Source organism: Xiphias gladius, chromosome 7 (assembly GCF_016859285.1).
Source record: "Xiphias gladius isolate SHS-SW01 ecotype Sanya breed wild chromosome 7, ASM1685928v1, whole genome shotgun sequence".
NCBI classification, from domain to species: domain Eukaryota; kingdom Metazoa; phylum Chordata; class Actinopteri; order Istiophoriformes; family Xiphiidae; genus Xiphias; species Xiphias gladius.
Genome location: NC_053406.1, coordinates 8,720,984 through 8,738,143, shown reverse-complemented (window position 1 = coordinate 8,738,143; position 17,160 = coordinate 8,720,984). Strand labels below are relative to the sequence as shown.

Here is a 17,160-nt window from a genome sequence, read left to right as displayed (position 1 = left end):
AAGAGTGCAGTGAGATCTCAAATCTCACCCTGGTTTTGTACAAATGCTTCTCGGTTGTCATTACCATATATATGTACACTGGAATGTTATTTTGTAATACTCATTTAAAGACGCAAGTTTATAACCTGTTACTAAAGTTCTATAGGCAACATCACTCCCAAATTTTACAAGAGCTCAATTAAAGTTACTGATGTTGTGGTGGATATTCTTACATCAGTATTTTCTGGAACATTTGAGTAAAATGTGCTAATGCTGTATTTTATATGTCTACTCAGAATCGCACAAATCATCAATTTTCTATCTCCATCCATATTAATATGCCTGTTTCTTTAAAGTCAAACTGAATTAAAACATATTGTAAACATATGCTTTTCATGAAAGCTACTAAGTGGATCCTGATTTACATTTTCTTTCGTAAAAACACTGTTCCCACAGTCAGGTATGAACTTTCACACTCAGAGTAAACTCATCTGTAGTTACTGCATGTGGGCCCATGTTATGCCAAAATATCTTTAGGGTTTACAATGTGGTACATACCCCAATCCAGGATTTAAAGAGACACCTTTGCAGATGAATATCAACAATTAAATAATTGCATACTTTCCCACCAGCATCATCACTGCAGCAAATCATAGCAGTCTTCTTGTCAATGCTCGTTTTGCAAGCGAAGTAATAATTTGATATGTTACTCTGATATGGATAGAAACTATGTGTGCATAATAATTCACCCGTAGCATCATTGGGCAGGTAGTAATTAAGTAGATCAGCCATAAATTTTCCCTATGAACTTCACGTTAAAAGCATCTCGCAATAGAGATTAAAACCGAGGTTTCAATTTTTACTTTCCCTGTTGTATGCTGTAAATTTGAGAAGTATATGCGATGCTCCATCTTTTGATACTGGAATAAGTATACAAGCATTTATCATGCACTGGTTTTTTCTTAACAGAGGGCTTTTAGTATTGCTATCACAAAAAATAATCGAGTGAGAGTTTGCAGTTACTGTAATCAGTGTGTAGGAGTATTAATTCTGTCAGTCGACCCATTTCGACATTACACCTTTCAATGTTAAAGCATCTAAAATGCTGTTTGTTGGGGTTATCAAGGCAGTACTTTAATTTGTTAGAGTTAAATTATTTGCTTTGACATCACTGTTGCAATGTGAACCACTTTTACTCAATTTTCCATTCATACATACACACAATATAGCTTGGATTATCCTAAACTGTTTATGATGGCAAGTTTGAGACAACGGAAAGCCTTCAATTTTATGAGAATCACAGAGCCCTAATGTTCCAAATTTGGAAATACTGATATATCTTTATTAAATGGATTTAGAGAAAAATAATACTACATTAACTGTATAGCCACAGTGTCTGTCACAGTAACGTCTGTGTGCTTTTTTGGCAGTAACTTTATGGAACTCCCAACCCTGTGTGTGTAACCAAAGAACATCGACTTTGGCCACAGCAGCATATGCCTACAGTCTTGTTCATTCTCCCTCATCCCACTGTGCCATCCCCAGCAGTCCCCAGTGTTCGGCTCACAAGCCCACCAGCAGGACCAGCCGAGCCGTCCACCCTTCAGCCATCCTGCGCTCCGTCACCCTGGCGTCGCATGACATTCTTTCCCACAGGCAGCCACATAGTTCCAGCGTCTCCTCATGCGAGGGGGCCTGGGACCCTGCAACAGGCGGGGGGCACTTCAAAGGCCGGCCGGCCCACAGCTGCAGCCTGTCGCTCCAGCAGCCAGCTCCAGTTTGTAATCATTATTAAAGGCTTGACCTCGGAGGCATCTCTGCCGCTGTTCACACCCCCTTCCCACCCCTGATAACGCTGCACGGGGCTCCTCTCAAGGCGACTCCAGTTACCCATCAGTTGAGCGGACTGAAAGGGATGTGGCCGGGGCATTGTTTCATGCCGTTGTGATGGTCCAGTTCAAACATTAAGGACCATTTTTTTTGGAACTCCTTATAAGGCACCTGTATGGCATCAGTGTGAACGCTGCTTCAGGACCTGGTGACAGTGCCCTGCGAGGTTCACTTGTTCCCTGCGCAGTTAACTTATTCAGGCATTAATCTTTTATAATTGAATGTTGAAATCTTTCAACAATACACAATATTATGGCAGGGCTGTTGTGAAAATGACACCTGATTATTTATAATTTTTGAAAAATGTTGATTGGCACTGGAACCATGTGACCCAGTAATTGACTAAATTACTTTGCATGAAGATTTTTTTTCAGTGCAGGTTCAAATTCATCAACACCTTATGGTTGCTGCTCCTTATAAGGGTTCAGAATTCCTCCAGACAATCTTTGCTCAGGTAATGCATGGACTGTGCACCAGGTCATAACCAGTGAAACATTTCTGGTAGGATTAGTTTGACCTATAACTATACATTCTGTGAAATTATGCTTACACTTTTTTTACTGCACATCTGTGGAAGAATCTTAACAATTGACCCTGTGCTCCTGGCTTGCCCTCCTGCCTTGGCTGACGGTTCGAGGGGGTGTTATTAGCTTGTTAGTCCTGGTGTGATGACGGAGGAATTTATTTATAGATGAAAAACACATTGGTTGTTGTCAACCCTCAGTGGTTTATTGGCATTTTTCTCATTTCAGAAACTTGTTGATTAATAGTTATGTTGGTCATCACCAATAAAAAGGTTTTAGCAATGAAGAAAGTCATGACAAACAAAGGGCAACATTATACGGCCCATATCCTTATTGCTCAAATGTTCAACAGCTGGATCTATTGTGTATATATAGGCTGTAAACAACATTGTAAAAAAACACTTGTCCATATCCGCTGTTATACAATTTATCTGCACTGATGACAATCATCAGAAGCACAATGCACAATGCTCTCATGTGTCAGTAATTCTAAAAATTTACGGCCAGATGTGAATGTGCCAACAGCCAGGATGCCCTCCTTCCCTTTTCTCATTAATTCCTCATGCCCTTCATTGATGTGTGGCTCGTGAGTCATTCCAAAACAAGAACAACAGCAGGTGTCCAATAATGGTAGGCTTGCAATATGAGTAGGAGTGGTCTTTACCAGGTGTGCTGCATTGGTAACAAACATGGAGCATGATAACCCCTCATTAAAGATTCCACACTCTGTGTAGCATCCAGCTGAAGCAGGAGTTTGACCTGAAACTATCTACCTCTACATAATAATAAATCCTCACAATAACTCATTGGTTTTATTGGGGCTTTACATAGTCCTACAGATGGTTGGGTGTTTTCAGGACTGACATTCTCTGAAGCTAACATTGAGTTTATGGCTCTGTTGTATAGCCAGTAAATCTTCCATGACACCTATGTGTCAAATAAACAGGCTGTAGAAAACAGTGTTAATGACACAGTTGTGTATAGAACAAGGTTTGACAAAAAAGTATAAAAATATCTCTTCCCATCACTTCATTCAAAAACTTTAGAATCATACCATCACTAATGCAGACAATTTGCACACAATTTATTCTCTGTTGGCCCACATAGCTGAGTTGTGCTCAACAAAGCTTTTTTAATGGATTATTGAACGTCAAGTCATCTATCATCAGGAGATTAAAGAGGCAAATTGTATGCTGTGAATGCTTGTGCTTAAACTACATAAAGGACGGCTCCTATACCCGAACTCTTAATCCTGACCACCTTTGACCTCCCGACATTTAAAAAAACAAAACACTTTGACCCTAGAAAATCTTTCTTTTTCTTAAGTAATTACAAAATACTGTGTTTAAATAATCTACATTTAAAGACCTTTTCTCTGGAATAAATCTTGTACCTTGCGCTACTCACAACTTCATCAAGATCTCTATGAGATGTTGCTGTATTTCCTTGGATATAGCCACAACACTGCAGTGTCTCAGTGACAATTTCTGTGATGACATCAGAACATTTATAATCATCTTGTGGGATTGAATTATTTTGTTCACAGATGAAGGACAGATACTCCGTCGAAAAGTGTGAGCAGAGACAACACATCCAGCTGTTTTTGCACTGAATCCTGTCGTATCAATAATCATATTTATAACTAGATGCTATCTGCTAGGAGATGAAGTATTTATTTTTGTGTGTCAATGATACGAAACCTGTTCTTGTGTGATTTCCATGGCTGATAATTTATGTCCTGTTTCAGCATGTCTGCAAAAACAGGGCTTACAAAAGCCTATTGAAGCCCAGTAGCAAAACTTTAAAACAATGGAACATATTAATACATATCGTCTCATGAAAACATTATACAGAAACTCCCTATTACCTTGTTACAAGTCAGAAATTTAGTGTTTGTTTTTATTTTAACATTTGGCACACTAAAAAACTGGTACATCATATTTCTATTATCGAAACAGACATGATAAAAGGATGTGTTGATGATCTAATGCCTCCTAAGGTATCTGAGTTATTTAGTATCATCGCAGTACAGACACTACATGTTCAGTCAGAGTTTAGATGACAGTGTCACAGATATACACAGGGTGTGTGGCTAAGCGTTGGTGAGTGGAATCATTCCAAATCTCAAAGGCTGACAGCCTTTGAGATTGATGCAGCCTGCTCTCTCTTTGTCCACCTTTCCCCTTTTGTTTTGTTGATTTGTTTATTTTTGGTTTCTATACAATCAAGAGTCTCTTGAGCTTGGAGCATGGAGAGGCCTAGACATAATATGACGGCGGCAATGGATGAGAGGGACAGCATGGGAAAGGACCCCCCAGGCGTGCTGCAGGGGGCCTGCTCGAGCAAGATGCCAGGAATGGCTCAGAGGTCCCAGCGGCACGAGCCTCCGACACTTAACAAGCGCCTTGCAGTTGTCCCTGGCCTTGACCCTGTCTCATCTTAAGACACATATGGAGCTTAGACAGGAGAGAGCCACAGGGACGTGATCAATTACACTCTGTCATATCATAAGAATCTCTCCCATAAGAATATTTTATAACAGCTTTTCCATTACTTTGTGTGGAAGAAGTTTTGACACATAGTGAAAGCTGTCATTTGTATTTTGATGTGGCCTGACTCAGCAAATGACTTTGACTATAATTGTTTGAAAAGTGAATTATGATATACTGAACTGGTTAGAAGCAATAAATTATATATACAAGATACAAAAAAAAGATTTTTAAAAAATCATCATGACCTCAGGAGATGTGAATACCACTGTTGACACATATTTAGTACTGTCCTACAGTTTTGATTCTGCCCTGTTTCTTTTGTTACCTCTTTCTTTGAGAAAGCCTAAGGATTTTGTAAAGGCAAGCCAGTAGATGTCTTAGCTCACGGCTTCCTGTTACAAGAACATAACAGTCTTTGCTTGGTGAGTAACAAGGACACATTCCCTGGCTCCTTGCATGTCCTCTGGGAAGTTGTGGATCACGTACGTGAATCAGTAATGTAGGCTGCAGGCCTAGAAAGTCAGATGCAAGAGAATGGGTGCTTGTCAAGTCCTTGTCTCAAAAAAATCCTAAACCTTAGGCTTAAGGTCAAATAGAGCACAATCCGTCAAAATGTAAAAATGCACAAGGCAAATGGCAAAAGATCCTTTATAATTTGCACTTGAAACAAAGCTAGCTGTTCACAAGCTCCTCACACATTGTGTAACACTCATACAGTTAGAAGGAATGTAAAGTAAATGAAGGGTGACTAATACGGCTGTTTTTATTTTTAAATGTTTTAGAAGCTATAAAATGTCAAGCTGATTCAAGCCCAGGCCTGACAGGCCTACAGTCTTATAAACATTTCCACATTAAAACTGAAAAAAAAGGAAGAGACGTGGTATACTAATGTTTATATTACTTCAGTTTTATGAGTTGCCAAAATCATCTTAAGGTGTTATTTTCAAGTTGAGAGGTAAGCTGTAGGTGACATTAGGAAATCTAAAAAAGACGAATTACAATATAAAGTTTACAACTGAATAAAAAAAAAACATTGGATAAGAGTCACAAGCCACACATGACAGCTGTCTGTTTAGGTTCAGCTGAGATCAAAGACTGGAAGTTTAAGAATGTTACATGCTTTAAATAAACATTTTCCACATCCATTAAAAAAAAATAATACCATTAATCTATATTGTTGACATGGATGTCTTTATATCTAAATGCCCACGACATTGCTGTTTCTAAAAGCTGATCCATTAAGAGCCAACACTCCACATACCAGGCAGTTAATGTGGTGGAAATTTGCCAAGTGTGGATTCCATGCAAACTGAGCTCCCCTGTCCTCTTTTGGCCTGGGAATACACAAAATGCCCCACATGCATTATGTGACACTGAATTGTGCTTTGGAAAACGTGGCTTTTAATGTTTCCCTAATTGGGGGGCATTAATCAATTGTGCTCCATCAGCAGAGGCTAAGAGGGCCTGTAAGCATCTGCCCACCATCCAGCTCTCTGACCCAAGACCAGCTGGCTCTCAACCCACGCTCTGCTGCAAGAAATCACTTTTGACTCCATCAATCAAAGCTACATTAATATTCTGTCTTAAGCGGCCCACTAGTTGGACTACATTCATGGTCTTAATTACCTTAGGCCCTGCCAGAAGAAGGTGACCGCAGAGAGCAAGGCAAATGTATCAGCTCTCCTTCTCTGTCAGTTACCATACATTTATACTCCATCAGGGACTAGAGACTCTTTCAGGCTTGTCCGCATCGGCTCGTACATACCGCGTACAAAGGACGCAGGGGGGGTTTGGGTATCAGAAATCGGGGACAATGGCAACAACTGCACATCTAATTTAGCTCCTTGTTTATCACAAGTTTGTAATCAGATCCGCGGCACAATGTAAGGGAGCACAATGGAATGGTGATCAGGGAGCTATTGTTTTTCAAGCTAATTAGCCTCTGGCCATACCTCTGAATCCTCTGAGGTGTACAACCCCGGAGTTAAATGCGGCTAAAAGTGGCATACATCCCTAGTATCATTAAAAACAGCCTTACAAGTCCATGGTATTTGGAGATGTGTTATATGATGTCCTAGTTATCTGCTCATTACATTGCTCTGCTGAAAACAGTCCAGTACTCTGTGAGCCCGGTAACCACACAACAGTTGTTTTCTGCTCTAATGTGGTCCACTTATATGTTGTGCTGCCAACTCACATCGTACCCACAATTGTCAGTCCAACTAAGCTCAAGAGATTATATGGCGAAGGGGGTGGTGTCAACTGTGACGACATTTAACAATTTTCCAATGCAATATCTTGGCACAGAGTTATATTATCAATTATAAATAGCAATATAACCCTAAAGAATATTACTGATTTGACGCTAATGTATGCTGCATGCACAGTTATCCTTAAGACAGTATTTTCAGCTGCCCATTTTCTCCCCATTCCAGTGCAACTCGCTGATAGGTTTTAACTGTTGATTCAAACATTCAGCACTCAGGGTGGGAACTGTTACAGCCAGAGAAAGCAAGAGTTCCAAACCAGCTTTGTGGAAACAACCTTTGACCTAAAAGCATTAGCCCCTGACCTGCAACAGGTGGAGACAGTGTCTTTCCAGCCAGTTGGACCAAGTGTCAGGGGCTTTCTAGCATCTACTCTCAGCTCTCTGGACAAATATTATCATTTTGCTGAGGACTACTCAGACAAACATGGTGTAGACTACATGTGAGGTCTAATTGCACATGTTATTGCGGGTGTAAATGCTGTGTCTGGGACTAGTAGGCTAGGTGACTGAATGTTGAAAACAAACCAAACACCTGTTTTGCACTTATTTCTCTCCACAATACTGGGAATCTGGTAAGAAGTGAGGGTGCAGAGATAAAGGAGAATTTATTATAACCTCTCAGGGACCACCATCTAAGAATAGTGTATGTTATCTGATGAATATAGGTATGGGATAATGTGAATAATTTGAGGCTATGGAAGCACATTGTGGGCATGACACCACTGTAATTATATAATATGGCTGACTAAAATTTCTATTGAAATCATTTAATTACATATATGACTTGCTGGTCTCTTTAAATTTGCAAAATGTTGAATTTGAAATTCAAACTGTTTTTGCCATTACTTTCTATTGCCAAAAGGTTTAACAATTATTCCTTTCAAAGTCTTTCTGGCTTTGCATCTATCAGCCAACATGCTGTTTTAGACCTTATGGTTATTAGGCCTAGTAATGGGGCGAGGAGGCACAGAGTGGTCTGTTGGCTGTGGAGCAAATGGACAATCTTTGATCTGCAACTGTGTAGTCCTTGGGGCCAGGCGGCTTCATGAGCCTATTGAGAGGAAGAGGCAGGCGAAGCTTGCCCAATAGTTGTCGGCAATCTCCCTCTATACTGTCCTCATCACAGGGAGAATGCACGCAAGTGGTCCTCAGAGACTCTCCCTGACGTGGCTCTCAGTGGCAAACGAGTTTTAATGGAGAGGTCAGGGAGAGTTCCTGACCAACGAGGCCAAGGGCCAGGTGGCACATCACAGCGTCCCTATGTGTAGCTATCCCCAGAATGCGACACAGTGGCGTCGGCAAGTTTGCCTCTGATCAACAAGGGGAGGGCTGGGCTAGATAGCGTCGCCAAATGCTGAGGGGACTGTGGCACAGGCCTGCTGTGCCAACTCTCAGTCAGGCCATTCCTTTTTCTAGTCTGGAATGAGCTAAACCAGACTTGCATTTTTCTTCAAATTGCCAAACAAAAATAATTTAATCAGTAACAGAAATAATCCAATTGATGTCTTTTTTATGTATGTAAAACTTTGGATAAAAAAAAAGACCTGGGTTAAAGTCAAAAGGGGACGTGACAGCAATTGTTATGAAAATGGGAAGTCATTCTAATTTTTAAACACCCCAGCACACCATGTACTATGTTTTCTGCCATATTGGATTTATTTTGTGCTTATTAAAATCTTTATCTTTTAAGTCGATATCCTCATCACTTAGACCCCCTTACTTCACCTTTGGTTCAGAATATTGCATCATGATCCCATGGTCAATTACTTAATCTTTTCAAGATTGCCATGTTGTGCAGCATAACAGCGCTTGTAGAGGGTGTAGAGATGACTTAAACCAGGTGGTTGTTTTAGTAAATAATATAACTACTTCTAAAACTTATATATATATGTGTGTGTATGTATATATATTCACTTACTGAATATGAGGGTAAAAGATGTCTATATGTTTGAGTTTTCAGAGGTGATGTTTGTCTAAACTGACAGCCAAAACAGCCAGTGATCACTGTGAATGAAATATACACATTCATAAACACACTGTAAACACATAGCATAGTAAATATCAGCACCTATCATGACGATAATAACATTTGTCAGGAAGTTTGTTGCAAAATAGTGGCTGCTTTTATTTTGTACAACCTCATTTTACCAGCTCAGCCAGCCCTAGTTACAAGATTGAACCTCTTGAACAGAGAAGTCCACATGACATGAAACAAACATTTTTACACGTCTCCGTGGTTGTTGTCAGTTAGGGGTGATTCAGTAATGCCATCTACTGGTTGTATATTGTTTCACTCCTTTTGAAGAACTGAGCATTCAGACCTACAGAATACTCATGAACTGATATCAGTCTTAATTTTTTTTTTCTTTGTGCCTGATTAAGATTCACCTGTCCACAGAACAGGCATCATCTTACACATTAGAGACTTTCAGTGTCCCTCTTTCAGTAATTTATCTTCACTTTAATAGAGTTCAGTGCATTCTGGAGAGGAGGACAAAGACTAATTAGACTGCATATGGCCCACAAAGTGGCTCTGTCATCTAGTGGTCATTGAAGAGAACAAACAGTCCCTTGCCGCTCTCAGCTGTTCAGAGATATTAGAAAACATTTTGAAACACCAGCTGTCCTGTGGTTTTCAGTGCACAATCCTCTAAAACCACAAGCCTTGCGGTATAGCAGCATATCTGTCCGTCTCAAGTCAGAAGATAATGTAATCAGAGCCTGTTGCTATGTATGGTCCGATAAAAGGCTTTGAGGATGTCCATTTTTATATGCAACCAAATAGCCTGTTAATGGCCTGTTAATAAAACCAGTTTATTCTAATTCAAAGCATAGAGACCTCTTCTCTATACATTTGAACCCAAATAAAGCAGTACATACTCACTGAAACCTATCTATGATAGCTATGATATTATATCTTCAGCCACTACTAAAGCACTGTTAACACTTGCTGGGAAGCTTCATTTACAGCCCATATGTACAGTAAATGTGATCACTAACTGCATTTACACATGAAAAAGAAGCAATGCTTGCAGAGATCCTCATTATCGATAGTTCTCTGACCAGACCTGAAATAAATGATGAAACAGCCAAGGCAAGAAGAGGATTTGTGCCACACATTTTTCATTTTGGTGAAAACTGGCTAAAGTTATTACGCTCATAAGGAATCACACTGTCCAAAAATTAATCTGAAGTAGCTTTTTACATAACGTTCACTGCAACCGCAAACCAAGTTGAGTGCACTTCATTTCTACCTTCTCTTTGTCAATACCTCCAATTAAAGCACATGGCAAACACTCATTTCTCTTTCATATTCTGCCACCAAGTCTTGGCTGCATGTATCCCTGCCTGGAGGGCAAGGCAAGACGCTTTTCTTTAAAAATATTCACGAGAAATTGTAAATCTGTGTTACACATCTGTGTATACATCATCACTGTGAATTACTGGATGCAGCACTGCCTGTTAAAACGGTTATAATTTCAGTTGTTCACTCCAGAATAATCATTAGTGAAAAAGACAGTGCTGGGTACATAACATTATCTGGTTTCCACTGAGTGAACATTTCTAATTTGCTGTAGAGATGTGCAGCCTAGTTGTTACACCTGCACCATTTAATTAGAAATGCACACCTCCCTACAGGCTAATTCTGTTATTTATCTATTTGGAGGGGGGGGGAGTTCATTTGCACATTGTGTGTAAAATAAATCAGTGTGTGTTTGTAATCCCCTGAAACTAGGCTGTAATCCTCAAAAACCTCGGCATCTTCCGCATGACCGTGCGCAGGGTTATAGAAATACCAAGGCCCAAAAACGGAGCTTTTCTAGAGGGGTTCGGGGGCATGCCCCCAATCATAGAAAATGTTTTAATTTGCATTACCCTGGGCAGTACCTGCTCTTCATCTCTCATCCTCTCTCCATCACCTCTTCTTTTCTCTCAGTCTTCACGTCTTGTCCCGTATCTCTTCCCTTCCCGAAACTCAGCTTTAGTCGGCGCAGTCTTTTAATTTCGGCTGCGTCAGCGAAGAAAGTAAACACAGGGTAAGTTGATATTTACATGCGAACGTTACCGGCCTCCGCTAGGATAAGCTTATAATGACAACACAAATATATAGGAGTACCTCATTTTAACATGCATTTCAACTCTTTACACAAACTGAATTTAGAGAAAAGTATTTCAGCTCTCGTTGAAACTTAATCAGTCTGACATTGGGTGGAATGGAGTCAATGTTAGATAGCTAGCTAACGAGCTAACTCACTCAAGTTGAGCTACCTAGCCGGCATCATAATGGACGGCCACTGTTTAACGTGGCGCGACCGCACAGGAGCTATTCGTCAGATGATGCCCTAGGGATGAATGGCACTGAACTACGAGCAGTCCGCCAGTAAAAGTCTCTAGTTACCTGCATCAGGCTTCGGCGGACTCAGCTGCCTGTCCGCTTTGTTGACATAAACAAATAACCACCGGGTTGAGTAAAGATTTTGTAGTAACCACAGGATCATTCACTCCACCCTACCTTGCATAAGCGATGACGTTGGGCATCGGATCGGAAAGTCGGTTATCTTGGCGTCGTACAATATCTTTGCAGTCCCAAAGTTATTTTTAGGCAGTTATTTCACGACTTTTATTATATACACCTCGGGAAAAATACCTCGGTGACCTCAGTGGTGGGTACGGCCATGATCACACAGACCACAGAAATGCAGTATTACAGCTTTTTGAGGCAATTCATTCCTCATTTCTCTGGAATCTCATTTATAGGCAGAGACATTAGCCTTACTAAAATATTAGTTAATTATCTGTAGACAGCTCCTCCACTCATCTTTACTTACAGTACTGAATTTAGAGTCAGCATACACTGATACATATTTTTATAAATGTTCAAGTTTAGCCAATATAGCTCATTTTGTAATCAATGTGCAGGGACAATAAAAACAATTAATGAAAACAAACAAACAAAACAAAACAGGCTGAATATGAACGCGGGTAGAGACCTTAGAGTTGAGCCAGCAAAACCCACTTTCAGATTCCTACATGTATATTAGTGTATTCTGTGTGAGCTGTAGTCCTTGAAAAAGCTAACTGTCCAAAAGCAGCCCTCCTCCAAAGAATTATACATTCACTCTGGCAACAGGTGTAGTATATCTGTTATCAGCTGTTCTGCTTAACAATAACAGCACCAGGCGGATGAATTTAAGCAATGTACAGTGACATTAGAGAGGCATCACTGGTTTTGAGCAAGTTGACTAAACTTAGTCTGTTTTTTTAGGCCACAACTGTGGTGGAAACTACTGGGAATCCAGTCTCTCACTTTATCAGTCAGGCAGTAATTTAAACAATCAGTGCTACATAAAGTAGTCTTTGGCAGAAACGAAGCCATGGACATTTACAAAATTGTAGACCAAATGTGACATCTGTGAGTCATAACTTGACTCTCATAACCTATGACACTTATAAGAAAAATACCTATACGGTGTGATTTTTTTTACAAAATTGTACCGTGAAAAGACACTGATTACACTGTCTGTTTTAATTAAGAGGGATATTATACCAACTATAGATACATAAGCAGTTGCCTGGACATATCACAAAACTTTAAAAGTCTCTAATTTATCGCCCTCCATCCCCTATTTCCCCAAAAAGAACATTTATAATGGATTTGCTGTCAGGGTCTATACGGGAAAGAAGTCAGAATGCAATGCATCCGGACTAAAACTGCCTACACACAGTAATTGACAGTGAGCAGCTTGACTTCTGATCCCCGAAGAACGGCATTATTCAGCATCTTGTTGTGATAATTTCCCTTTCACGCAGTGCATGCTCAGATGAGCTCCAGCAAACACTGGGGTTGTGGGAACCTCAACATCAGCTATAGAAAGCATATGGGAACACTTGCCCTACCTATTAAATCTCTGCACAGTCAAGTAAGTTTCTCTGCAACTGTAATGTAATAAAAAGCCTTGCCTTTATCATCTCCTCAGGAGTGCTTTAAATTCAAATTGAGAAAAGAACAAATGCAACTAGCAAGTATTTACTCTCCTTGCTTCCTTCCACTAAAGCTGACAGGGACTGAATTATGATATAGTAAAACATTTAGGAAATATCAAATGAGGTCCATTTTGAGCCTTTCCTCCACTTCCATAGGCCCACTGCTGGTTGGAAATGAGGGCCACTGCCATATTCAAGTGAGAGCTTTCATCACAAAGATTATATGAGACAAAAATATGTGAATACTGTACATAGAAAGTGACATCAATTAAAAAAAACTCCATTAACAAAGGATAATAATAACTAAAATAAGTATCATCTAACTTTTTAATTTACAAAAAGGGGATATAACAAGGGGAAACTTAGATTCCGAAACTACGTGACTGTATAGTTGACTACGGCCTCTCTCTACAAGTTTAATTACCTTTATATTAAGAAACTAAATTTCTCAGGCTCAGTTTCATCAACTACAATGACTGCAAAATAGCGGGGACTGTGAATGTAATCAGTGAACATTACAGAAATAATGGTGGGACAACAATGTACCACAAGATACAGAATCTGTGCCCCTGCATTGATTTTTTTGGCAGCCCCTCACTCAAGTCCATAATAGATCACGCTTCCTTTCCTCTATCATTCATCACAATAATCTTCTCTGGTGTGAGAGGTGTGACTTTCCTTTGCTGATCCAACAGATGGAGCTAGTGCTGCACTGCAGAGCACTGCTGAGATTTTACTGTCCGACAGCTTCTTCCCAGATGATCAAAGTGAGCATTTGAAGAGCAGCTTCCTCTCCCACTGTGGAAGTGAGACTTGTTCATGACAGAGTGAGGGTGTACTCTGGTCACTTTGCGTGACCCGTGCTACTGGGAAGAGGTAGTACACTACACCGCCATACCACCAGCAACATCTAGTGCTGCTTTGTTGCTCCAAATGCCTGTTTCTTTTGTCATTTTGTAACCTTGCCTTGAAAGCCATCCTCACTCTAAAGGTTGTTTGTATTTTTGCAATGTAATACCTCCCCATTCCCTTTAATCTACATTACCTTCCTGTTAACTGTGTGTGTCAAAGCAAAGCACTACAATGCTGCCAGCTTTTGTCTTATTAGGGTGAAAAGAGATATGTGTGAATATTTTGCTTATACCTGAAACACAAATTAATTTTATGATTTGAATGGTGCAAAATACAATATTTACAGAGCTGAACATTACAGTAAAACCCTAGAATGTATGTTATCTATGCTGCACACAGAGTGTAGTTTTTGTGCTAATGGAAATGAAATGATGGTAAGTTAGCTGCATTCGGCTTGCTTTGTCTCTTTATTATGTACATTAGTTATATTATGTAAAAATATGACTGCAGTTTTAAATGATTTGCTTTCATGATGACATTTATGTTATCTTACAATTACTCATTTTCTCAGACAGAGCGGAAAGGGACAGCACACACACACACAAACACACACACACACACACACAAAATCAAAATGACTACGAAGCACTTCACCCTCACTTTGTCGCTGTATATGTGATATTTTAATTTTTGGTACTGCTTTATTTGTCTGCTAACTTGCCTCTCTATATTCACCATTTAATGCACTTACTTGTGCAAGTCAAATTTGTGAACAGTAGGTGTACATATGCACTTGGGTAAATCTGATTATAATTCTGATTGTGCTTCTTATTCTGTTCCTTTGATCAGCCCAGAATAATAAATTAAATTCTGACACACAACATTATTTGAATGCTGAAATGGGTATTACTGATTTATTAATATTATTATATTACTGACTTTATCTCTTTAGTTGACAAAGAAAACTTTACAAAATTGTCACCAACTAAATGTGTCTTGGTTTTACAATATCCAATAGGTGCTGTAAATGGATAAAGGTACACCCACATATTATTAAAGGAGTGTCAATGAAAAGCTGATGAAATGGCACTGTTTGTGTAGTGTGTGTGAGTGACCTCGAGCAATTTGACACGTAAGAAGTCTTCATTGTGACTTCTCACATAGCAAGTGCTATTTGGTCTTTATTTTGTGATAATGAGTAATATCCTCCACAAAATGAAGAACTGAGTGTGAGTATAGTTGAAAAAGGAATCTATGAAGGTGGGATTTGATTTGCTCTTGCTTTGCAGATCTATTATATAAGGGGAAAAAAGAGCAGAAGAACCCTTGCGACAATCCCACGAAGACTGGCTTAGGTGATTTTCCCTACATGTTAGCGCTGTTATCTGATGCAAAATGCGACATGCTTTGTTTTGCAATCGGCACATTTGCCTGCACAGCGAGAGGACAAAGCCTTCAGAATCTGATTGAAAACATTTGTTTTCTGCATTTTTCAATTACCTCTTGCTTGACGCAGAAGCCCATCTCCCACACAGTGTGCCAATCCAAGGATGGAGAGAAAAAGAGCGGCAGTGGTGATGGAAAAAAACAAGATGCATTCTGTTGACACAAAATAAGAGATTGAATGCTTCACAAGTTCATGACATTCATGAGACAATAGAAGTGAATGCCAAGGCCTTTGATCAAATTGCAGTTCAAATATCTCACTGAGCACTTTATTAGGAACACCTGTAGACCTGCTCATTCATGCAATTATCCAATCAGCCAATCATGTTGCAGCAGTGCAATGCATAAAATCATGCAGATACAGGTCAGGAGCTTCAGTTAATGTTCTAGTCAAACATCAGAAAAACTGTGATCTCATTGGCTTTGACTGTGGCATGATTGTTGGTTTGAGACAGGCTGGTTTGAGTGTTTCTGAAAATGCGAAACTCCTGGGGTTTTCACACACAACAGTCCCTAGAGTTTACTTAGAATGGTGCAAAACACAAAAAAACATCCGGTGCGCAGCAGTTCTGCGGACAGAAATGCCTCGTTGATGAGAGAGGTCAGACCAGAATGGCCAGACTCGTTGGAGCTGACAGAAAGGCTACAATAACTCACATAACCACTCTTTACAACTGTGGTGAGCAGAAAAACATCTCAGAATGAACAACACGTCCAACCTTGACGCAGATGGGCTACAACGGCAGAAGATCATGTCGGGTTCCACTCCTGTCAGCCAAGATCAGAAATCTGCAGTGAGCACAGCCTCACCAAAACAGGAAAGTTGAAGACTGGAAAATCATAGCCTGGTGTGATAAATCTGGATTTCTGCTGAGGCTCGCAGATGGTAGGGTCAGAATTTAGCATCAGTAGAATAAATCTATGGAGCCAACCTGCCTTGTGTCAACAGTCCAGGCTCATGGTGGTGATGTAATGGTGTGGGGAATGTTTTCTTGGCACACTTTGGGCCCCTTAATACCAATCAGTCTTGGTCTGAATGCCACAGCCAATCTGAGTATTGTTGCTGACCATGTGCGTCTCTTTATGGCCACAGTTTACTATCTTCTAATTGCTACTTCTTGCATGATAATGCACCATGTCACAAAGCAAAAGTCTCAAACCGTTTTCATGAACACGACAATGAGTTCAGTGTACTTCAGTGGCCTCCCCAGTCACCAGATCTGAAACCAGTAGAACACCTTTGAGATGTGGTAGAACAGGAGATTGGCAGCATTAATATGCAGCTGACAGAAATTGTGTGATGTAATCATGTCAATATGGACCAGAATCTCAAAGGATTGTTTTCCAACATCTTATGGAATCCATACCACAAAGAATTTAGAGCAAATGGAGGCCCTACCCTGTATTAGTATGGTTTTCACAATAAAGTGCTTGGTGAGTGTATGTTCACATTCCTTAATGAAGACTTACTGACTTTCCAAAGGGGCTGTCGTCCTTATGTTTACATAAACAAGCAATGGCACTCATAAGTTTAACCCAGTTTCTTAAATGAATTCAAAAGCAAAACTCCCTGTTGTATTTCCCCTACTTGCTAGTTCTTTATATTCAGTAATTAATGCAAAAGTATTGGAGGCAAAAACACTCTTGGTTGGTCTATTTTGCATGTATGGCCTCAATGAGAAACATACTAAATGTGTCCTTGCAGTGAAGAATATGGTTTGTT

General features: G+C 39.9%; 1 long non-coding RNA gene across 1 annotated transcript; it reads right to left on the bottom strand.

The window, feature by feature from the left end:
• Positions 1–2,745: 2,745 nt before the first annotated feature.
• On the bottom strand, positions 2,746–11,635 carry LOC120791581. Its single transcript, XR_005707704.1, has 3 exons — positions 11,554–11,635; positions 11,043–11,163; positions 2,746–5,397 (listed from the first exon to the last, which is right to left on the bottom strand). It is a non-coding gene; the product is annotated as an uncharacterized LOC120791581 (long non-coding RNA).
• Between the last annotated feature and the right edge of the window lie 5,525 nt (positions 11,636–17,160).